This window comes from Leopardus geoffroyi, chromosome A3 (genome assembly GCF_018350155.1).
Source record: "Leopardus geoffroyi isolate Oge1 chromosome A3, O.geoffroyi_Oge1_pat1.0, whole genome shotgun sequence".
NCBI classification, from domain to species: Eukaryota; Metazoa; Chordata; class Mammalia; order Carnivora; family Felidae; genus Leopardus; species Leopardus geoffroyi.
The window spans coordinates 53,751,426-53,777,002 of record NC_059336.1 but is presented as its reverse complement, the minus strand read 5'-3'; the positions used below and the strand labels follow the sequence as shown (position 1 = coordinate 53,777,002).

At 39.5% G+C, this 25,577-nt stretch overlaps 2 long non-coding RNA genes across 2 annotated transcripts in view; both read right to left on the bottom strand.

Annotated features, from left to right (window-relative positions):
* The window catches only part of LOC123580593, a 34,474-nt gene extending 11,401 nt beyond the window's left edge, over window positions 1-23,073 (bottom strand). Inside the window, exon 1 of the long non-coding RNA XR_006703373.1 lies at window positions 22,924-23,073. This is a non-coding gene — a long non-coding RNA (uncharacterized LOC123580593). The remainder of the gene's footprint in view (window positions 1-22,923) is intronic.
* On the bottom strand, window positions 1,196-7,882 carry LOC123580594. Its single transcript, XR_006703374.1, has 3 exons — window positions 7,871-7,882; window positions 6,100-6,103; window positions 1,196-1,300 (listed from the first exon to the last, which is right to left on the bottom strand). It is a non-coding gene; the product is annotated as an uncharacterized LOC123580594 (long non-coding RNA).
* Window positions 23,074-25,577: the final 2,504 nt, after the last annotated feature.

Genomic DNA, 25,577 nt, shown 5'->3' with positions numbered 1-25,577 from the left:
TGTTCCAGTTTCTATTCCCCTCAGCAATGCATGTGTACTTTCATCTAACTACACATTCTTTTCAGGATGGATTATGGTTTTAACTTTCTGCCAATGTGATAGAAATAAATGTGATTTTGTTGTTGTCGTCTTGTTTCATATTCTTTCAGTAACTAGTGCTAGCTTAGCTGTTTGAGTCTTCTTATAAATGGTCTTCCCAGAGCCACACCTGTAGGGCAGATTGGTGCTCATGTAACCCCTCAGCTAGTTCTGAGTTTCTGATGCACATTCACACTGAGCAGCTCTAGATGTTCCTAGAGAGTTTGCTGATCTGATAGGACATCAAATACTACACTTCCCAGGGTGTGAAGTGTCTATGTGTTTGGAACTGTACTGTTTTGGAGTGAATCGTGTCCCCCTTCCTTCCCCCATTTTCATGTATTGAAGTCTTAATCCCCCATACCTCCAAATAAGACTTTATGTGGAGATAGGGTCTTTACTGGGGTAACCAAATTACAGTGAATCCATTAACTCATCAACCAAATGAAAAGGCAACCCACTGAATAGGAGAAAATATTTGCAAATCATATATCTGATAAAGAGTTAATATCCAAAATATATAAAGAATTCATGCAACTCAATAGCAAATAAACAGTCCAAATTAAAAAATAAATAGAAGCTCCAAATAAACATTTTTCCAAAGAAGACATTCAGATGGCCAACAGGTACCTGAAAAGGTGTTAAACAACACTAATCATTAGGGAAATGTAAATCAAAACCACAGCAAGATACTATAAACTTGTAAAAATGCTATCCAAAAGATAGATAACAAGTGCTGGTGAGGATGTGGAGAAAAGCAAACCCTTGTGCACTGTGGGGTGGGAATGTAAATTGGTGCAGACACTGTAAAAAAACAGAATGAAGGTTTTTCAAAAAATTAAAAATACAACTATAATATGATCCAACACTTGCATTTCTGGGTATTTATCTAAAAGAAAAAAACTGAAAACATTAACTCAAAAAATATCTGTACCCCATGGTCATTGCAGCATTATTTACAATAGCCAAGACATGGAAGCAGCCTATGTGTTCATTGAGGGATAAATGGAAAAATAAAATGTGACATCTATATGTCTATACATAAATAATGTGATATCTATCTATCTAAAATGGAATATTATTCAGCCATTTTAAAGGAAATCTTGGGGCACCTGCGTGGCCTGGTTAGTTAAATGTCCACCTCTTAATCTCAGCTCAGGTCTTGATCTCAGGGTCATGAGTTCAAGCCCCACATTGGCTTCCACACTGGGCTTGAAGCTTACTCAAAAAACAAGCAAACAAACAAACAAAGAAACAAATAATAAGAAATCTTGCCATGTATGACAACATGGATGGATCTCAAGGGCATTAAGCTAAGTGAAATAAGTCAGACAGAGAAAGACAAATGCCATATGATTTCACTTATATGGGAATCTAAAAAGAAGCAAACAAACAAACCAAACTCATAGATACGGAGATAGTTTCCAGAGGTGGGGGATGGGAGGGTGGGCAAAACAGGTGAAGGGTGTCGAAGGGTACAGACTTCCTGTTATAAAATAAATGAGTCACGGGGATGTAATGTACAGCATGGTAACTATGGTTAATACTCCTGTATTGTATAATTGAAAGTTTCTAAAATAATAGATCTTAAAAATTCTTATCACACTTAAACAAATGTTGTAAGTATGGTGATGGCTGTTAACTAGACTAAGTGATCATTTTGCAATGTGCATGGATATCAAATCATTATGTTGTACACCTGAAACAAATACAATGTCAACTAGATGTCAATTAAAAAAAAAATAAGTCCATCAGGGTGGGCCCTAATCTAATAAGACAACGGTCCTTATAAAAAGAAGAAATTTGGCCACAGAGACATGCACAGAGGGAAGACAATATGGAAAGACTTAAGCAGAAGATGGCCATTCACAAGCCAAGGAGATCCTTGCCTCCTGGCCCTTGGGAGGAACCACCCTTGCTGATCACTTGATCTTGGGCTTCCAGCTCCAGGACACTGAGGCAGTAAACCTCTGCTGTGGAAGCCATCAGTCCTCGGTCCTTTGTTATGGCAGCAGTAGCAAACTAATACGTATACATCTCAGAATCTGAATGTCCCATCCATCTTTTTCTCCTGCACAGTTCTTTTCTGGACGGTTGAAGTAGAGCACCTTCAGGGAGCCTGTCCACACCTGTTCCTGCCCTGTGGAGAATGGCCCATGCGGCTGTGGTGAGCTGTGCAAGCTTGTCCTCTCTATCCTACTGTGGCCCTGATCTACACCTGGTTGCTCAGAGCCTGCCTGTTGGACGTGCAGAGGCAGCGCCTAGACCCAGATTGCAGAGTTCTGGGTCTGGGAGATCATGAGTCATGGAAGTCTCAGGGGTCATCACAGCCCTTGCAGAGGTAGTCTTTTGGAAGAGAGGGGAAGGGAGAGAAAAGCAGAGCCAGGAGAGTGTGCTTTGTGAGACATGAAATGGTGTTTTAGAGATTTTCTGTTCAGTTGTAACACTTGAGAGGCTGTTCTTCCTTCCCTGGTTCTATGGGCTCTATTACTCCTTTACTTCTGGTGTTTCCACAAGAACCGTCAGTCCTAGATCTTGGAGAGAAGTACAAGTTTTCTGTGTATTCCTCAGCATTTTAGTGGAGAGAAGGGAGAGGCCGCACCAGGGACTCCTTCTCAGGAGTCATTAAAAATTTTTTTATGTTTATTTATTTATTATTTGAGAGAGACAGAGAGAGAGAGAGAGAGAAAGAGAGGGAGAGAAGGAGAGAGAGAGAGCAAGCTGGGAAAGAGCAGAGAGAGAGAGGGAGAAAGAAATCCCAAGCAGGCTTCGTGCTGTCAACACAGAGCCCAACACGGGGCTTGAACTCATGAACTGTGAGATCATGACCTGAGCCAAAACCAGGAGTCAGATGCTTAACTGACTGATCTACCCAGGTGCCTCTCAGGAGTCATATTAAACCAGGTACCACAGGTTCAGTCTTGAAACAGCAACGCCTTTTAACTAAACACTACACAATTACCTTTCCTCTTTTATTTTGCAATGATTCGTGAAGATTTGAAAAACCTTCCTGTTCTCTCATAGGCCTCTATTTAAAATGTATTGTGAATGGCTAAAATAATAACCGTAATCAGGTAATAGCATCTTAACCACAGAAAAGCATGGTGAAGATTAGTATATAAAGAACCTGTTCATGTGTGCATATACAGATAGTGTTACGGATATCTACTCTGGTTTCATTATAACGAATTATTCTCTTTCCTTTATCCCTTTATCTATCTACTTGCAAACATGATTAAAATATAAGATAAAGTCTTTGTCCTCAAATGAGTCATACCTTTGTTGGAATATTTTTAGGGCAGTAGGGAGAGGAGAAAGTCAAACAAATAATTATTATGGTGTTTCATGTGTTATGATATATATATGGACACTTAGAGCCTTGAAGTTGCTCAGGAGGTCTTTCCAGGAAAGTAACCCTTCAGCTGTGCCTTGAAGAAGGAGAATATTGTCAATTGTTTCAAATGATGAGCCTGAATGGCAAGGTCACAGGGACTGACCAGGAGACTTGAGGACAGCAGATGTGCATGGAAGGGCAGGGATGGATTTGAAGGTTCCTTCCATATCTAAAATCTTGTGGTCCCATGCTCCAAACTATGCTGATGGAACCATGAGAATCGGCTGTCATTAGGTTTTAAATAATGGTGCTGCCGTTGGTTAAGGGAAAGCAATTATGTTCTACGTAAATAGGGCAAATAACATTTCATTATCTGTGACCCATGGCTGGCTCGGAAAGGCTGACAGCACAAATCTGTGGGCTAGTGAAATATTTTTGTCTGCAAGGTTTTCCTAACTAGAGGACGGCCAGGTAGTTTGAGGGACACTGTATTATTCATTGACGTGCTCTACTGCACCTCCATTTGTGACTCAACATCATAATCCTCCAGACAGCGGCAGATTCCCTGACCTCTCCCTGTGACATCAACAGTGCCAGCATGTGCCAAGACTATCCACGCTGCCTGTGACTTTCCCAGCTCCTGAGGGTCACAAGCAGCCATGCAGCAGATGTCCGGCCTCCTTGCTGGCTCAGCTGATAGCTTCTCTTTGTGGCTTCTTTTTACGACCTGGCAAGGCCTGAGATCATGAGAGGATACAGCCCTCGTGTGTGTAAGAATTCTGGCTCCGAGGTTCAGTGAGGCTTCAGAGAGTTCCACCCATTCCCTCAAGTCCTCATGGGGCAGGGCTGGGGCTCCTGATGACTTTAACATAATCCAAGGTCCTGTGGGCAAGTCGGTTTTCCCTGCTGTTTCTCTGCCAAAATATTAATGTTTTGCTGTGGCGGTGGTGGTGGTGGTGGTGGTGAACTATAGGTAGGTTAATTGTTGTAGGGAAATAGGTAGATAAGAATTAGAAGAATTATCTCTCTGCAAATCTTCCCCAGCTTGTGTTTTATAGACTCAGAAAGAGCTGAAGAGACCGGAATAGTAGGGATTAGTTTCCTGAACGTTCAGAGAAGAGTTAAAGGGCACAAAGCTATGCTCTGAAGGAAACAGGGCTCAGGAGGAGCTGGTGGCTCTGGAAGGCAGGTTCTTAGTGCACAATTATAAAGCATCCCAGTGAGAAATAGAGAAGGAATTGGCAGAGAAGTGACATTAAAAAAAAAAAAAAAAAAAGCGTGGCATGCATGATCCCAAAGTATAGCTCCAAAATGGACAGAGGTGTCTTCATCAAGGATAAAGATCATAAACGTGTGATTTTTTAAAATTCAGGCTTGATGATGTCACTCCTTCTTAAAGTCCCATTCTCTGTGGAAAACAATCTCAAACTAGTTCACTTGGTATGTAAGATGCTGTTGAACACCATGTCCATTCCCCTGTCTCCTTCCCCCAGCCTATGTGTTTGATGTGTTAAGGGGAGTCGCTAAAAGTGACATTTACAAAACCTGTTCCTAATCTATAGCATCCTTTGCACTTTGGGTGGTATGTCTGCTCTTCTTATTAGATTCTTTCTTTAGTCTGTACCATGCTTATATTAAGAAATCAAATGTTAAAGGAATAAATTGAATATAAAAGTGCCCATTAGGTTTCTTCAGTGCCCATTGCTAACAATTTATGAATAATTTAATTTATATTGTGCTAGATTTCTATGTATATGCTGCTATCATTGTGTTAAATAAAAATTGTGTGTATGTCTGCACATAATGCATATAATTTATATATATATTTATGCATATATGTGTGTAATTATATGTATTATATGTATATATGAAATTATAGGAATATATTCTTACAATTTTCTGCTTATCCCACCTAACATGACATGTTGAGTATCTTCCCATATTCATACACAAAGCTTTTTTTTCATTTATTTAATTTATCTTTGATTACTATTGTTTTTCATTTTAGAGAGAGAGTGTGAACAGAGGAAGGAGCAGAGGAGAAAGAAGGAGAATCTCAAGCAGGTATCACACTCAGCATGGAGCTTCACACAGGGCTTGATACCATGATCCTGGGATCGTGACCTGAGCAGAAATCAAGAGGGAGACATTTAACCAACTGAGCCACCCAGATGCCCCTGTTCTAACAGCTATATTATAGCTGCATGCCTTGTTTAACCAACCCCTCTTAAATCTCATTTAGGGGTTTTGAATTTATCCATAGAATAAACAAAAACATATTTGCATGTATATTTTATGTAAATGTAAGTTTATTTTTATTATTTATTTTTTCATTTATTTATCCAACATCTATTTATGCAGCATTTATTCATAGAATCTGCTTAAAGCTTGCCTGTGTTATGAAGCCTAAAACTCCCACTCCCTAAACTAAGGCAGAATCCAGTCTCCCATCTCCCTGTTGATACATTTTTGTGTCTTTCCGTCCTTTGGGTCTGTGAGTGTTGTCATGGTAACAATGTTACCATTGTTCCGGTTTCCCAAAAATACAATCAAGGTAAATCTTGAGATTATAGATTACGAAACTGAGTACTTCCCCAACAAACTCTATCCTGTTATTTCAAGCTTTTCAAAGAGAGGGATCTTTATGAGTTAAAATGGATTATGTAAAACCATGCCCCATTAACCACCTTTCTTGGAAGCTTTCCTACATGACAAATACAGATTAGGGAATGTTGTAGATAGAGACTATCTTGATTTCAACAAAACACTTGAGATTAAAAGAAAAAGCAAGAAACAAAACTAACATGCTTATAAAGGAAAAAATGTATTCAATAATTGTATCAATAGGTAAATTTATAACTGATTGAACAACTGGGTCTAAAGAGTAGAGATTAATAAATCAACATCAACCTCAGAGAGATACACTATAAGGGTCTGGCTCCATCCTGCACAAAGTGAAGTAGCAAATGTCTTCCCTAAGCCTTCTGCAACAGAATTATGCAAATGCTGAGTATTTAACTCTTTTTATAGGAGAGTTTCCATTTGTTTAGCCTGTGGTTTCTGGGATATACTGATACAACACAAATGAACTGGTTAGATTATGTATCTGCTCCATTTTAACTTCCATATTTTTTAGTTCTATTTTTTTGCCTGAATTGATTAGACAAAACTAGGTTGTGATGATTCAGATATTTCAATATTGAAAAAAAATCTATCATAGCCCAGTGTTTTCTCCTGTATTGCTTTAACCATTAAAAATAAAGTATATTGAGATTTCAATTCACACGGAGTTGTAAGAAATAATACAGAGAGAAGAACCTGTTTGCACAGTGTCCCCCATGGTGACATCTTGCATAACTATAGTATAACGTTATTGTCAGGAAATTGACATTGATAGTAGCAATCAACCTTATTCAGATTTCACCATTCACGTATATTCATTTGTATGTGTGTGTGCATGTGTGTGTATGTGTTTAGTTCTACACAATTTTATCACATCTGTAGGTTCGTGTGGCTTCCACTACAGACAATATACAGAACTGTTCCATCACAAGGATCCCTTGTGCCAGCTTTTATGGCCATAGCCCCTCCCTGTTCCCACTCCTTAGCCTCTGGCAGTTACTAATTTGTTTTCCATCTCTGTAACCTTGTCATTTCAGGAGTACTACATAAAATACTTTTGAGACTAACATTCTTCACTCAGCCTAATTTCCTTCACATACAACCATGTGATTGCTTGTTATCAATAAATAGTTCCCTCTTTTTATTGCCAAAGGTGTGGATATACACAATTTGTTCAACCATTCACACAATGAAAGCTATTTGGGTTCTTTCCAATTTTTAGCAATTACTAGTAAAGTGGGCATGAACAATCATGTATGGAGTTTTGGGTGAATTTAAATTTTCATTTCTTTGGGTTAAATGCCAAAGAGAGCAATCACTGGGTCAGGTGGTAAGTGCATGTATATACTTTATAAAGTATTCTTCTCTGTTCTAAAGTGGCTTTACTGTTTTACATGTCTGCTGGCAATGTATGAAAGAACTGATTTCTCTGTATTCTCACTAGTATTTGGTGGAGTTACTTTTATTTTAGTTGTTCTAACAGTTGTACAGTAATAGCTCATTGTGGTTTTAATTTACATTTCTCTAATGGCTATTGATGTGAACATTTTTTCACTTGACACATATATATATATATCCCCTTTGGTGAGAAGTCTTTTGCCCATTTTCTAATTGGACTGTTTGACTGTTTTTGTTGTTGAGTTTTGAGAGCTCTTTATATATTATAGATATGAGTCCTTTGCCACATATGTGGTTTGTAAATTTTTCTCCCAGTCTGGGGTTTGTCTTTTCATCTTTTTAACAGGGTCTTTCACAGAGCAAATTTTTTTTTGATTTTGATAAAATTTAGTTTATCAATTTTCTCTGTTATGCATTACACTAATATAGATGACTTACTTAAAAAAAACACTTTAATTTTAAAATAGTTTCAGGTTTACAGAGAAATTTCATAGAGAAAATTTCACAGAGTTCCCACATATCCTTCATCTGGTTTCTGCTGTTATTAATGTATTATTGTCACTGTGGTAGACTAGTCACAACTAGAAAACCAACATGACAGTATTACTATGAACTAAATGCCACACTTTATTTGATTTCACTAGTTTTTCTTAATTTCTTTTTTTTTTTTTTTGTCTAGAATGTAAATCAGGACATCACCCTAGATTTAGTCATCATGTCTTCTTTGTCTTGTCTGACATGTGATAGTTTCTCAGACTTTCCTTGTTTCTCATGACCTTGGCAGTGTTGAGGAGAGCTGGTTAGGTATTTTGTACACTGTCCTTCCGTTCATGTTTGTTTCATGTTTTTCTTTCTCATGGTTAGACTGGGGTTGTGGGTTTTGGAGAAAATTATATTAAAGGTACGTGCTCTCAACACCACTTATCACTGACCATGTTGACCCTACTCAGCTGGCCAAGGTAGTGTTTGCCAGTTTTCTTCACTGCAAAGCCTCCATCCCCTTCTGTGCTCTCTGAAGGCGAGTCACTAAGCACACCTTCTTGGTGTGGTGGCTGGGGATGGGAGTATCTAGATTAATGACCTGGAATTCTTTCGTACAGGAGGTTTGCCTCTTTCTCCCCAGTTATTTATTTATTCAATCATTTCTTCATATTTCCATGTATTCATGGTTAATTTCAACATTACATTATAATCTAATACTATCTTATTTGTTTCATATCAGCTCTTGACATTAAGAGGTCTTTCAGATGGGCTCCTGTGTCCCTTTGATATGCCTCATCCTTATCTTTTGAGCACTTCTTTACTTTGTGACATTTCTAGCTGTTCCAGGCTTATTTTGCATATTCCAAGCCACAATAGAATCAGCCAAGACTGGGTTCCTTTAATCAGACAATAGGAGTAGAACTCAATCTGGGTGTTGAGTGTGGTTCACTTTTTGAGTAAGTGTGACCTGTGACCTCATAGATAACATTTTGTGAAATGAAAACAAAATTAGATGGATTCCTTCCCCGTAAACAGTAACGTTATTCGTGAGATTATGCATGAGAATTTATGATTTGTCTTGAGTTTGCTGTACTATGACCAACTGCCCTCCTTAATGGGACTCAGTGTTCCCACTATTAAGAACTTTTAGGTGAAAACTGAGAGTGATGTCACATCAGACTGTGATGGTCACATATGACTGTGATGGTTGTGACTTGTAGCTATCTTGAGACCATGAAGGATGCCAATCTACAGAAAAAGATGACATGGTACATATAGCAGATCAAAAAGGGAAAGAACTGGGTTTTTTATGACTTCAGTGAGCCAGTTCTTGACGTGCTCTACTTTGGGATATTTTGCCATGTGAAATAATGATGATTAAATACCATATATTCAATTTCTATTCCAAACAATATAAGGCATTCTGCCTAATATAACATAACATAACATAACATAACATAACATAACATAACATAACATAATAATAATATAAGGCATTCTGTTGCTACTGATGTGTATCTTGACTTAAGCCTCAATGTAAGCATGCCTTTTGAGATTCAGAGCTCGTGTATTACTGATATTATTATTATCATTAATTATTATTCATCTAAATATTTGTGATTTCAGTGTCATTTTGTGACTGCTCTTCCTTAAAAAATGCAGTCTTTGCATCAGCATGTATAGAAATTCATTCACTAACTTGTTCAGTCTTCTATCTCTTCATTCATTTTTCAACAATTGCTGAGCATTGACAATGAGCCAACATTGTGTTAGGCTCTGGGGATACAAAGATGATTACTGGACACCTCCTGCCTCTGAAAGCTCACAGTTCATGGGAGGAAACAGTGGTGTAAACAACTGAAATGACATCAGTGATGGGGTAAGCAAAGTGAAATAAACCTTCGGAGGATAGAGCATGTATTTTCTAAGGATGGAAAGGGATATTTTGTGAATGGGTTGGAATTTGTTGAGTGTGGGTTCTTTTGACAAGAAAGAGCAGAGAATGGGATTTTAGGCTGAAGGAAATGCAGGGACAAAGTGTGGAGATGGAAATACAGTCTTCTTTGGAGAAAGGCAAGCAGTGAGATGTAGCTGGAGAAGAGTGGGAGATGGGCTGAGATGGAAAAGGAGGTTGGTAATATTAAGTGAGACTCAACTGTGGAGGATTTGGAAGACCAGGTTGAGGATTTTGGATTTTTGGATTTCAGTTGTGGTTTAAATCTCTTAACAAATACAAATTATGTAACTTTCTCAAGGGTTTATCCTGCTCTTCAAAAAAGGTGCTACGTAAACAAAGAGCACGGGCCGCAATCATATTTCACTGATTCATGGTAAATAATGTTAAAAATCCTGTTACAAATTCTTTGGGGAATGAAGTACTCTTTTCTTTCTCTTCCTTCTCCTTTTCTTCTTCTTCCTCTTCCTTCTTTCATGCAAATCTTTGTTTTGGTATGTTGGTTTTATTTAGAATTTTTGTTTGTTTGTTTTAACTGAAAAGAGCGAATATTCAACCTATACTCATATACAATTGGAAAAATATTTTCTCTCTAGAAGACAATTATTTGGCATCCAAAATCCCAGTTGGTTTTATGTAGCCTTAGATCCTTTAGCTTTAAGGTATCATTTCCTATGTAAAAAGTAGTTAGTGATGCTATCATTGCCTTTTTAAAAATTATACATGAGATTATGGTAATGGTAGTGTTCTTCAAATAGAACATCTGGGGATACTGGCAAACCAGATGGAGGATGAATCCTTGATAGATATGCAACCTACGGCGAAACTTTGAGAGCTTTTTAGGATTTGTTTCATTCTATGAATCTCAATGCTATTTTAATGCCATTGTTGGTTTAACTTCTTTTTTATTGAGTAATAAAAATGAGGAGAAATGGTTCAATGGAGCTTATAAAAAAAATCTATGCTTCAACTAACATGGCAAACAATTCATAACATCTTTTTTATATTTTGTAGGGCAGGGATGTACAAATTATCATACTTTAAGTGTATGGAAGTGATCTTGAGGCAGGTAAGAGTCAAGTACATGACAAAACAGTACAGTGTTGTGTATGGCATTGTCCTAGTTTCTTTTTCTTTTTTCTAATTCCTATAGAAGTAGATACTCTTTACCAGTGAAATCTTGATCACTTTCCATACTTTTCCCTGGTGTCTCTGGCACACATGACAACCTTAGTTGTTGAGTTGGTGTCAGTTCCTAGTGGGATGCAATGCTACTGACTGCTGGCACATGATTAGACAATGGTTTGGATTTGAGAATTTCTGACACAAGCTATTTTAGATATGATTTCTCCAGATTAGTCCTTTACTCTCTGGAAGTTTCTCAAATTCAGATTAGGCCAATAATTTGAGAAATGAGAATCCCAAGAACATCTTGGCCTTCATGTCTGAACCTTGTAGCTGCTCCTAGGGGTGGTTGACAGACCATGCCTTGAAGATGCAAAGAGAATAAACCCATGTAGCTTGGAGACCATAGTCAATGCTTGTAACTGGGCTCAAATGCCTGCTGGAAGCCACATTCTATTGCAGAATTCAAAGAGATTGGCAAGCACTGGGGCAGTGCAATAAAATCCAGGGAGTAAAGTCAACATTATAGAGTTAGGAAAAACTGTGACAAACACTAATTTCAGTAGAAAACACAAGTTCAGAGACATATTGATAAAGAGAGGGCTTGAATATTCTTCTCTTTCACATAGATGTGCAGACCCAGGCAGAATAAAAACCAATCAGAGATCTTTTGTTTTGTTTGGTTTTGTTTGGTTTGGTTTTCTGGGTAAGATTTTCAATGTGAAGCCAGCCACTTCATTTGGCAGATGGAATAATTCAAGGAGGCTGTGACCTACCTTAGTTACATAACTGGAGCAAGTGGGAAAACAAAGGTTTTCCCTTGTGTTACTTTCCTTCTATGAGAATGTGTGGAGGGCACCGTGGGGTGTGGCAGGGAGAGCAATGGATGACACACTGAATTTCAATATTAGTTCTGACATCTCAGCCATGATCTCTGTCTTTTGTAAAAATGAGAATAATAACAGTTTTTTTTTGCGAGAGGGGAGGGGACAGCTGTGTGAAAATTAATGAAACGATGGATAAAGAATCCCCAGTATGAGACGTAACACAAGATAAGACACAACAAACGACAATTAATGCTATTAATATGTGCCAAGATTTTAAAACCTTATGATATAAGATGGGAATGGATAGAGCTTCAGGTGCTAAGTCACAAGCCACCGGCTAGTGCCTCTCAGCCTAGTGTTGGGAGACACCTGCCAGGCTATTTGGGACATCTTATAAAGACACAGGGGATGGCTCTTCTGAAAAGTCTCTGTTGTGGAATGATAAATTATGGACATTTCTTTACAGAGAATATTGAGCCTCCAGCAAAGAAACCTTTTTCATAACTGTGTCCAATTGGGAAGAGTAATCACATACATAATGAGCTAGGGGAAGAGGGAGGTGAAGGAATAATCTGGAGCATTACAGACTCCAGAGTTCAGGATGAAAGCATTTTGGAGCTCTGATGAGCAGATGGGAATCTCTCTTCACTTTGCTTTTTTATTTACTTTTTATTGAGATATAATTGCCATATAACATTATATTAGTTTCAGGTATACAACATAACCATTCTGTATATGTACTTATTACAAAGTGGTCACCATAGTAAGACCAGTTAACATCCATCCTTTTGACTTTAAATATTCCTTCAAGAACAGGCAAAATTAAAGGTAAGCATTTATTCCCACTAGAAGAGACCAGAAAAGGAAGTAAATTGATCTAGAAATCTTTTGTTTACCCCATCTCACAACATTGGGAGCAAGAAGTTCTATCCAAAAGGATTCAGTTGGTAGCGTTATTGTCAATGACATTCCATGCATTTTCAGAAGTACTAGAGAGATGAAGGCTTGGGCATTCTCCTTTCTGAGACTCTGTGGTGTATGCTGATTAAAAAGGAAATTTCTACCTGCATTTCTAAAGGACTGCAAAAACAGTCTTACGCTTTTGTCTTGTTCTCCCATCATTCAAGTATTTTTCCTCCACTCCCATTTTAACTGCAGGAATCTGGCTGAGACAGTTCTGCATAAGGGAGTGCTTCTACTTTGTCTTCCACTAAACAACATATTAATTCAGAGCAGATTGTTGAGTTAAGAAGGTGATTGAACTATAAGCTCAAAGCCTTGCTCTCTCCATGCCTGTTTTGAACCCTTCTTCCACCTCTAATTTCTATTTTCCTCTATGTTTTGTCATGTTAACCTCTGAGATCTAAACTATCTTTAGAATAATCAAGAGCAGGGAAATTTCAGGGGTAGTTTATCTTCAGTTGAAGTATACTAAAGTGGTAGATTTCTGATTTACTGGTTAGGGAGATAAAGACTTTTGACTTCTGGTATCTATTTTCCACTTGAATTTGGATTATGCCCATGTTTTGCAGGGTGATGATATCATCATCCAAAATTTTTGAACTTTTACATACACTTTTGAGACATTCAGAGAAAGCATGCAACCTTTTTTGTTTGGTTGTATGTTTTGTGTTTGGAGAATTCGGTGGATTTGTACTGGTTATGTATTGGCTTGTTATGATTTCAAAACTACTTATTTATGACAAGTGAAGTTGTTTTGATCTACATGAAGTTATTTTGATCAAAGGTGAATTTGGGAGGCTGTGTCAGAGTGATATCGGCAGAGCTGTACTATCAAATGCTTATCGATATGCACATATGGAAGAGCCAAGAAGGACACAATGGACATTAACACCTGGAATTTGTGAGGGCTTCCCTAAAGTGTTCAGTCTGGACAAGGCTACTCTTCCCTGATCTACATAGTTCTCTGAAGATCTTGAGACACTTATTCTTGCCATGGTCAGGCTACTCTTGGTTGGCATTGGTGTTAAACTGAGCAGTAGTCCAAAGAAGAGACGGAACATCTGTTTCTGCCTTGGTGAAGCTACTCCTCATATGGGCAGTGGTGCAAGCCATGTAAGCATCCCTGGATAATAACCTTCAGAGAAGCCCACCTAGCCTGCCAATCCTGATGGCCCACTAGCTACATGCCCCAGCAGGGAGGGACCTAGGTTGGCAGCTGATACCCAGCTTCTATTTGGAAGGACTAACTCTATTGAAGACCAAATTTGTAGAAAGGTTCACCTCAACTAAACATGGACTTTATTTCTTTCATCTCCCCTTTGCCTGGAACAATAATGTAATTAATCTATCATTGGTTTAGAGTATGTTATTTCTTTATTGGATTGTTAAGAGACATTATTCTGTATACTATTGGCTTGTGAGATATTGCTATAATAAATTATAATTCCCACAGTGAACGTGTGTTAAATAAGTTATTGGTGAAGACAAATCTCAGTCTCTGGGCATAATTTGGCCTGAACAAAACACTCCTGGAAGAAATATGAACACCATTAACTGTTTTTTTTTTTTTTTTTCCACTCACTGTAAAGTTCTAGGAGGTGGTTAACTCACACCGTTGTGTTAAAAAATGGAAGACCTGGATGACAAAGTGATTTGCTATTTCTCAAAGCGGGTGGAAATTCATTATGAGTGTTTTAAAAGATGGTAAAAAATCACTTAAAATGAAGCATTCAGCTAAAAATGATTCCTTTCTTGCTATAAATCCATATATAAATCTCAAAAACTGTCATAAACACCAGCAGCACTTTTTGAGTTTATAATAATCTCAAATTATAACGATGTTCATTTTCTTTGGAACTGACATGATTTGACAATCGTACAACTGCCAGTTTTAGCAAATTAGTAACTATATCCAATATTAAAAATAAGCATTTAAAACCACCAGTAGAATTGAGGCATTAAATGTTATATTATGCAAAACTTTTCGAAGGTTCTTCTGAAATTATTTAAAAATTCACTTTTTATGGACACCTTGTTTTTAACACTTGACTAAAGCAATTTTAAATATTATAAATAAAATTCTTTTTCAGCTGAGGCCATGAACAGAATTGGTTCTGAGTGTTATAAATTGACTGAGGCATAAATCGTCACAAAGTAGTGTTTGAAATAAGCACTGTAATAACTCAGCTTTAACAACCTAGTCATAAGCAACATCCCACAATACATAATGGGCACTAGTGTTTCACAACTGTATTAGTAAATCTTGATGGAGGCTTTTGAACATTCTGGTAAGCATTGTAGTCCTACACCCAACTTCAGCATTCAGTTTACAACTTTAGTGTTAAACATGTGCCCCTGCCCTTGAAGAAGTTAACCATTCTCCTTCTCTTAATTATAGCAATGTTCTCTGAAATTTATGTTGGTGGCCATGTCATTGGCTGATGTACTTGGTACCTCATCCCATAGATGTGTTAGTTAACTTGTTCTAGACATTATCAAGGTTGAATCACACCATTTCCATTATGCCATTTGAAGTTATTGATTGGGAAATAGTTTCCAGCTTTCAGGCATAAAGTGTGATTTATAGGTCAATTAATACCTTACAAGGTGGTACTCATTGTCATATCACGCACAGATGCCTATTACACTCTTCCTTTGTGACAGTATTACACTGATCATGTCTGCCAAATGGATGGTTAGACAGGAGGTCAGATTGAATCAATTCACACAGTTTCCCATCTGGTGTCTGATTCACTCTGTGAAGCTGCTGGAAACAAAGAGGGTCTACAGATGACTGTTGCTAAAACATGGCCATAAGTATGAGTTTTCTACCGAAGGATGTCAGTGTGAACAGTGACATTGCCCATGGCTCCAATCCATGTTTGTGAAGAAGCCTAATATGAATGCTGGTGGCCTAATGTTTCCTGACAGAAAACACTGTCAAACATCAGTACACATTAGTAAGGGAGATGGTAGCGTGCTCTAAGACCAGGCAGTTATTTATGGCAGGGTTCTGAAACTGTCATGACTGGACATAGAAATTCTAGACTAAACTGGAAGGATACTGAGAGATCCTGAGGATCCATGTCCATTTGGACGGCTGTAATGAAAATGCCATGGGCTAGGTGGCTTATAAGCAGCAGAAATTCATTGCTTACAGTTCTGAAGGGTGTAAAGTCCAAAATCAAGGCTCTGGCAGATTTAGTGTCTGGACTTTTCCATTCACTGGACTTCCTCTTCTCTCTGTGTCCTTGCATGGTAGAAAGGGTTGAGCAAACTCTAGCCTCTTGGTACAAGGGCACTCATCCCATCCATGAGGGCTCCACCCTAGTGACTTAATCACTTCCTAAAGGCTCCACTTCCAAATACCTTAATATGCAGGATTAGGTTTCTGTGTATGGATATTGGTGGAGGGGGGAGACATATTCACTCTGTAGTATCCTTTCAACCATGACTGTCAAAACTTAGAGATGGTAAGTATTTCATCTCCTCTCCTCCATTTAAACACCCCCTAGTCATGTCAAATCCATGACAGCAGTAACTCTTTCAATCCCTGAAATGTGCTTCCCACAGCTCAGATACCCTTGAAAGTCTGCAAATTTTAATTTCTGCTGATTGCAATCCACTCCTCAACTCCCAGGAAAATTCTCTATCATCTTACCCATTGACAGTTATTTAATCTTGGGGCTCCTGGATGGCTCTGTTGGTTAAGCATCCCACTCTTGATTTTGGCTCAGATCATGATCTGAATGTTCATGAGATTGAGCCCCCAGTCTGACTCCATGCTGGCAGCAGAGGATTCTCTCTCTCCATCTCTCTCTGACCCTCTCCGGCTCATGCATGTCCTGTCTGTCTCTCAAAATCAATAAAATAAACTTAAAAAAGAAAGTTATTTAATCTTGTTTTATTGAGTGAACTAACTAATGAATGAAAAAAATCAAAATTTTCATGAGACTTTCAATGTATTAACTGAATAATTCTGGTAAAAGTGGCTTTGAGGTCAATAAGCACATGAAAATATGCTCAATATTGCTAATCATTTAGGAAATGAAAATCTAAGCCATAATGAGATATCACTTAACACCCCTTTGGGTGTTATTTTAAAAACCCTTGAAACAACAAGTGTTTATGGGGATGCAGAGAAATTGGAGCCCTTGTGCATTGCTGGTGGGAATGTAAAGTGGTATAGCCACTGTGGAAAACAATACTGTGGTTTCTCAAAAAATTAAACTTAGAATTATCATAAGACCTAGAAATTCCAATTCTGGGTATATACCCAAAAGAATTGAAAGCAGGTACTCAAACATGTATTTGTACACCAATGTTCATAGCAGCATTATTCACAACAGCCCATGTCCATCAATGAATGGATGGATAAATAAAATGCAGTATATTCATACAATGCAATATTATTTAGTCGTAAGAAAGAATGAAATGTTAATGCATGCTACAACATGAATGAATCTTGAAAACATTATGCTAAGTGAAATAAGCTAGACATAGATGAACAAATATTATATGATTCCACTCACACAGGTACCTAGAGATGTCAAATTCATTGAGACAGAAAGTAGGATAGAGGTTACGAGGCACTAGGGGGAGGGAGGGACATGGAGTCATTTATTGGTACATAGTGTCGATTTGGAAAGATACAAAATTCTGGAGATGGATAGTGGTGATTGTTGTACAACAGTGTGAACATACTAAATGCCACCAAATTGTATACCTAAAAATGGTTAAAATGGTAAACCTTAAAACAAATAGCTTTGAGGCTCAGTCAGAGTCTTAGAAAGAGAATGGGCTTTTAAGTCAGTCCATCTAGGTTTGACTTCGATTTTTCTGGATGACTCTGACTTTGCCGGGCCCCCCTTTCTTGCACAGGCCACTTCCAAGGTATAGGAATGGCCCTAGTAATGTGTTCACCAAGTCATGTATTTTCCAAAATTTGCAAATGTAAACTTTTCATCCCAGTTGGTCAAGGCCACTTTCTCTTCCCACTTTGTTTTCTTCTGCTGTCATACTTTCATGCCAAATGCCGTTGCCAGGGGAGCAGACAGTTTTGGGATGCAGATAAGCAGAAGTTGAAGGAGGGGCATATTTGATCTAGTTTTAGAGGGACACGTTGACCTGCTTTTGCAGTCAGTTCTGCGCATTGTTCCCCTATTTCCAGGAGTTCCAGCCATAGCATTGGCTTCAAGGCATGTTCCCTGGGTCAACTTACCTCAGCAGGTTGGTCACAGGGAGGTGGGGGCTAGATGTCACATGGCAAAAATATGACATCCATGGTACCTGGCATGGAAAGTACATAAGACTGGAGCCAGAAGGGCTAATCATTTCCAATTCAAAGAGAATCTAAGATTAGCCTTTGAGCAAGGAAATTTGAAAACCCTGAAAGTTTACAGCCCATGTTAAAAAGAAACTTGGTAAAAATTTTTGTAAATTTGAAAACAGTCCTAAAACTCTACATGGCATTACCAAGACTGAGATATGATGATGAAAGAAACTTGTCTAAACTGTCCATGGCAGGGGCACCTGGGTGTCTCAGTAGGTTAAGTGTCTGACTCTTGATTTTAGCTCAGGTCATGATCTCACAATTTGTGAGTTTGAGCCCCTCATTGGTCTCTGCTCTGATGGTGCGGAGCATTCTGGAGATCCTCTCCCTCTTTCTCTCTCTGCCTCTACCCTACTCTCTCCTTCTCTCTAAAAAATAAATAAATAAATAAATAAATAAATAAATAAATAAATATTAAAAAAATAAGGTCTCCATGGTAAAAACAAATTTGTTCAACTATGCTGAGAAAAATAGATAAATTATATTTCTGCTCTCTCAATAGAAAACACAAAGTCATGGTCATATGGATATGAATCCATATGGATTCCAAGAGAACATATGGATAAAAAATACAGGGAGAAAGTATTACAAAAGTGGGTAGGCAGTTAATTCATGAGAATGAGTTATTTTGCTGGATTTTATGGTCTTTGTGATGTTTACTTTTAAAGTTGTAATTTCTTTTTTCATTTTGAATAAATATTCACTTTCATATCTACTTTTGTATTTGGGACTTTGTATTACAGAATGCCTAGAAATTTTTAAAAGCTTCAAACCCCATGAAATTTGGGTCTACTCTGGTGCGAGATGTAGGAGTAGCTTTTCTCAGGCTAGAATTTTCTTGGCTAAATAATGGGTAATTGTACCACCTACCAAGGTTTTTATGCAAGTTACGTTAGGTGGTGTGAATGAATTTCTGGCACATAGTAGGGTTTCAGTAAATGATCATTTTCTTTTCTCTCATCTGAATTCTGATGGTATAAATTTGTGATCTTAACTTTGACCTTTATATTATTTATACCTGGTTCATTACCTCTGTATTTCCCCAAGTAGGTTCTGAGTTCATTGCACTCCTACATGGTCTCAACCTCTGGTTTATTTGCTAATCCATTTTTGTTCTGCTGCTACAGTGATTTTTCAGAAAGGCAGATCTGATCTGAGTTAAAAATCTGACCTGCTTAAAGAACATTAATGGCTCCCTTTGAACAAAAGATAGCTGAAATGTCTCCATATGGAATTTAGAGTACTTAAAGTGACTCCTGCCTACTTTTCTAGACCTAAATCATACCTCCTTCAAATCCTATACTCCAAGCAGCCAGGTATTTGCTGCTTTCTGTCATTTCTGGTTCAGGCAAGGATGTCCTCTTCCTGCCTGTAATTCATTCATTCATCATTCATTCACCCACTCATTACAAGAATATTTATTGAGTCGGTATTTAACTTGTGCAAGACATACTAAGTATATGAACACAAGCTACGTGGAAAATTAGCTTGATGAAATGGTCACCCCCCAAACACCTTACCAGGCAAGTTGCTTAGAGGTCAGGGAACAAAGCATCTCATAGACTAAGTTAGAGGACTCATGGCAGGGTTTATTAACCCCCAGCGAGAATGGAAAGAGAGATGAAGTAGTTCAACACAAGAGGAGGGCCATGCCATCAGGTTTGTGGACCACTTCCAAATCCCTTCTCTCTCTGACACATTAGCTTTCCTTGCTGGTGACATCATCATGAGGCCAGAGTTGAGTTTGCCCCTGGATGAGATATGGCAGGAATTGGAACACACTCTCACTGTATTGAACAGATCCACATGCATTTGCTGGCCCCATATATAACTCACACAATGCTGTGCTGAACTTCAGCTGTGGGCTGCCTTTGTGGTTCATGGATAGAGCATATATGGGCCAGGATGGGACCACACTGGGGCCACTGGATATGTGGCTAGGTTAGGGGTGACAGAGCTGTCCAGCCACAAATGGCATGATCATAATCTTGCTTTTGTAATTCTTTTGGTGTATAAGTAACATTCTTGTGTGTTTCATCATATTTTCCATCAATTCTATGTGTCTCTGGCATGTCTTAGAGATTATAGACTTACTTAACATCTCTTATGATTTTTGCCCATATCCCATAACTACTTGCTTACTTATTATCTACACTTAACATATAAGTTCCATCTATATTTTCTGAGTTATTAGCTTACTATCTGTCTTATCCTGTTTTTGTTGTTCTAAAAGTCAAATACCCTTTTTTTAAATCTTTATTTTTGAGAGAGAGAGACAGAGAGACAGAGAGACAGAGAGACAGAGAAAGCAAGGGAGCAACACAGACAGAAGGAGACATAGGATCCAAAGCAGACTCCAGGCTCTGAGCTGTCAGCACAGAGCCCGATGCAGGGCTCGAACTCACGACCCGTGAGTTCATGACCTGAGCCGAAGTCAGATGCTCAACCGACTGAACCACCCAGGTGCCCCAAAAAGTCAAATACTCTTAAACAATATTGCAAATGTACAACATACCAGGAGAAATACAATTTTCAGGAAGCTTGTGGGAGAGAAGTATAAGTGGCCATACCTAGGCTGTCCTTGCCACATATGAAGTGAGGTAGACATGTACAGAATCACTCCTGATTTGGCCAGGGATTAGAGCAGGCTTCCCACAGAGGAGGATTATGGAGTCAGGATAGTGGGAATAATCCAGGCTGGTAGGGCTGGTGCAAAGGCCCCTTTGGAGAGTTGCAAGTCATTGCCTCTGGCTGGTGCATGAATCCTACATGAGGAGCAGAAAACATGTGACTAGGAGAGATTGCCAAGGAGCTTCTGTGACTGGCCTTGAGTGCCTTGCTAAGGAACTTGGAGGTTATCATCACAGGCCCTGGAGGAGCTGTGAAAGAATTTTTAGTCTAGCTTTCCCTCTCTTGACCTTCAAACTCTTATCTCTACCTGGGGTTGTTAATTTTATGTGTTGGCTTGGCTGAGCCAAGGCACTCAGATATTTGGTCAAATACTCTTCTAGATGTTTCTGTGAAGGTGTTTTTCAGTTGGGATTAGCATTTAAATCAGTAGACTTTGAGTAAATGCAGATTACCATCCATAATATTGGGGGGGGGGGCTCATCTAATCAGTTGAAGGCCTTAACAAACAACAAAACTAATAAAACCCTAAAGTGACCTCCCTGAACAAGAAAGAATTCTGCCAGCAAACAGAGTTTGAACTGGAACTTTAGCTTTTCCTTAAGTCTTCAGCCTGGCAGCCTACCCTGCAGATACTGGACTTGCCAAATTCCTTAAAATAAACCTCTCTCTTTGTATATTCTTACATCCTATTGGTTCTAGGGCCTGATTCAAATATTACCCTATTTGTACAATCTCTCCGGCTCCACATTAGTCACTTCCTACTCAGCAGCTCTTATAACATTCTGGGTAACACTGTTCAGGACTCAACACATGATTCATATTTATTTACATCTGTCTCTCCCATAAAACTGCGGGTAACTTGGGGACCAAGTTGTATTCATCATTGAAGTCCCTGAGACTAATAGAAGCTGCTACTAAAAAAGATGCTCAATAAATATTTATTGAAAAAATGAAAAAAAATGGAATGATACACTACGTTCAGTTGCAGTATCCACAGCCATTGGAATGCATGGCGCGTAGCTGGCAATGGCTGAATATCCATGATGGCGATGTTAATACCCTAGGCACCTATTTGCCATGTTATGATAAGCTGGACACTAGTCTACCCTCTAAAAATACTGTGGAACCTGAAAGGGCTCATACAAATTTATTTTGATTAAATTAAGGGTTTCTGCCAAAGATTTCTAGAATCAGCCAGGTCTCAAGTTACTTTCTCCACCATAAACCCCTCTGCCCTGGCTACACTCCCCCTACCCGCCCCCACCCCCACCCCTGCCTCAAACCTTCAGGTCTTTTTAGTGCCAAGACAATGGAGGGCTTGTACCTGGGCAGAAGGAGAAAGCGAATGTAGTAAAGGGGAGCCAGAAGGTAGCAGGGCTGTTTATGGAGACCTGGAGGTCACTGTTGAAACCAACAAATGCAGCAGCTTCAGTTGCTGTGACCCCTTCCCAGCTCTCTGTGACCTTTCAGCTCCCTTTTGAGAAACATAGAGTTCCTGGGAACTGCTTTCAACGTGCTGTGCTTTGAAATAATCATGTGGGCTAATCTAGTCCCAAGCAGGCCTTGGGGGAAGGCTCAGGGAAATATAATAGGCTGGGAGAAAACAGGGTAATAAATCACAAATTTTGACATCGTACAATTCAGAGAGATGACTAAAGCATGTTTGTAATTTATTTTCCCCTTAAAAAAAAAAGGAGTTACTTCTTGCAGTGTGAACACCAGATCGCTAAAAATAAGTTACTGGCTTATTTGTCACTGAAGATATGGGCACATCAACATCTACAGGAAATTTGAGTCTCCTGGGGTGGATGCCTTCAAACGGAAGACAATAGAAGTCGGAACAAAGACAAATCACTCTTCATTGGGTTTTCCAGCAGAGCAGATCCCGAGAGAGAAAATGGCAGGGAAAAGGGACTTCAGGGTTCTGCATTCTGATTCCCTCTCAAAGCGATTCTTTGCGTCCAGAGCCCATCTGTGGCTCCCACACCAGGGGCTGGATACCTCATTCGGTCTTGCATGATTTTCTCCCCTTGCGATTCCTCCTATGCTTTTTATTATATTTCTTTCTACCCAAAGCAATTTTTCGATACTGTTAGCCAGATGGAGATTGGTGGGAGAGAGGGGATCCTACAAGATGAACAAACAAACCAAGGCACAAGCCCAAACCCCATCCTACCTTCTTGAAGGCCTGGCTGCCAGCAACTTCCTCTGGCAGGTGGCTGCAGATGCTAAAACCTCTTGTAAGCATTTCCACTCTGTAAATGGGACCGCAAAAGGCAAATTAGTGGAAGCAGGATTTATGTTCCCGAGTGAGCCTGCACATGTCCCTCCCCTCCTAACCAAGAGCTCAGGAAGTAGGTGAGAAGGTGGAAGGATAGAAGCAGAGCCATGAAGCAGCTCTGCCCCACACCCACAAGGTGCTGCTGGCTGGTTTAACCTCTTAAGTGCCTGCCCAGATGCACGACAGCTGTCGACAGAGTCACCAACCGTGAGATATATAGGACACTTATTTTTGGAAACATGCTCTATATCTGAGAGCACTCATGATGAAGAGATTCAGCCAGATGGCAGAAACTCAGTCACCCGCCCCTGCAAAATCTCCCCATACCCAGTGGCGGCAGAGCGGAGAGGCCCCAGCCGTCTGTGTGGGATCAATTATTGCAAACCCGGGCTTCACATTTTCCTTGCTTCCCTAGCAGCGTGCCTGTCCTGTCCCTCGCCCCTCCTGCCCTGTTAAAAGGAAGGTAGATTTGGCTCAAGGAATTTTTGTTAATGTGCAAAACAAATTTTTATTCATTTTAAGGGAAGGAAAGTGCAGCCAAGATGAAGAAGCATTATTGATGGCGTGCACCTTTGCCCTCAGATGGGGAATATTCTGCCGGCAGCTGCTCTGCCCACCAGAGCTGCTCAGACCTGCCCTGACCCTGCAAGGTCCTCCCTTTGTCAAAACTGAGTGAGGCAGCCTCAGGGCCTTGTCTTCTCTTCGCTGGTCCTCTACAGATGAGAGTCACCTACCCTGCTCAGAAAGCCATAATCTGTAGCACATTTTCAGTTGGGATTCTACATTCGCTCCAAGAGAAAGAGATGGAGAATCTCCACTAAGTGTCAGATGTCTGTAATTCCACCATCTGTTAAATAGTCATAGCAATAATGACTTTGAAGAACTTTATTAATGATTGAGATGGTGTTATAAAAGTGGCCTACAATAGGGGCACCTGGGTGGCTCAGTTGGTTAAGCATCCAACTTCGGCTCAGGTCATGATCTCACGGTTTGTGAGTTCGAGCCCTGCATTGGGCTCTATGCTGACAACACAGAGCCTAGAGCCTGTTTTAGATTCTGTGTCTCCCTCTCTCTCTCTCTCTCTATCTGCCCTCCCTCCCTTGCTTGCATGCCGTCTCTCTCTCTCTCTCTCAAAAAGAAATAAACATTAAAAAAATAAATAAAAGTGGCCTACAATAGATAGATGATAGATAGATAGATGATAGATAGATAGATAGATTTATTGAAGAACAGAGGAGGACATTAATCCAGGTTGACACTGAATAGTCAATATACTGCATTACCTCAAAAAGCTTAAAGCTTCAGGCACCTGGGTGGCTCAGTCAGTTAAGCATCTGACTTTGGCTCAGGCCATGATCTTGCAGTTTGTGAGTTCGAGCCCCCACATGTGTGTCTCTTCTATCAGTGCTTTGATCCTCTGTCTCCCCTTCTCTCTGCCCCTCCCCAGCATGCTCTGTATCTCAAAAACAAATAAAAATTTAAAAAAAAAGCTTAAAGCTTGAACCACAGATACCCTTGCGAAGTTTGATTTCTCAGTGCCAATAAATTCAGCAAATATTAATCTAGCTATATTATATGCAGGCATGATACCAGGTACAGTTTATGTCCTCAAGGAGATCACAGTCTAGTAGAAAGCATGGGATTCAAACCTGATGTAGAGGTCAGGGTTGCAATAATGCTGAGTCCAGGTGGTATGGGAACATAAGAAGGGCTGGCTAACTCCACAGCAGGCACGGGGCCATGGAAAGCTTCAAGAGGGAGAAAAATTTTGGCTTAACTCTGTAGCCTTTAGAAAGCCATTGAGGTCTTTCAAAGAGGGAAGTAACATAACCACATCTACATTTTAGAAGGGTAAGTGGCCATTGTGTGGAAGGCAAGTGGGCAGAGGACAGCAAGACTGGAGACAGAACCGTTTGCAGATAGGTTGAATACCTGAAACATCAGCCATGGGCTGAGAAGAGCCTGGGCAGGTACTTAGAAGAAGAAGTCCACTGAGTTTGGCTACTCATTGGTATTCAGGGTGAGGAAGGGGAGGACTGGTTTGCCCTGGAGGAGGTAATGGTACATCAACTGAGAAGGGGGCACATGTCTTTAGACGGGAAGTTTGAGGTGCTCATGGACTGTGGGACAACATTCTGCAAGTGGTTGAAAATGTAGAGCTAGTATTTAAAGATGGGGAGGATCTAGACACTGCAACATGGGGGACATCATTTACACAAATGATATTGATAAATGTTATTTAAAGCTGGTGATTGACCCACAGAAAGAATGCAGAAGGAACAAGGGCAAGGACAGAGGGTGGGATAATAGGGACAGTGAATTCCTAAGACTGGAGGACAGGGAGGACTCATTAGGTGCTGGGTACTAGTTAGAAAAGCACTGGAAGGGGTGTTGATAAAAAGACACCTCAGAGATGATAAAAGGACACATACAGGGCAGGCTGAGGGCCAAGAGAAAGTCAACCTCTATTGACTTATAGCCAATCCTGACAAAGAACATCAAATAGTCAGTGGACCATCTGAACTTTCAATCTATTCCCAAATAAATCT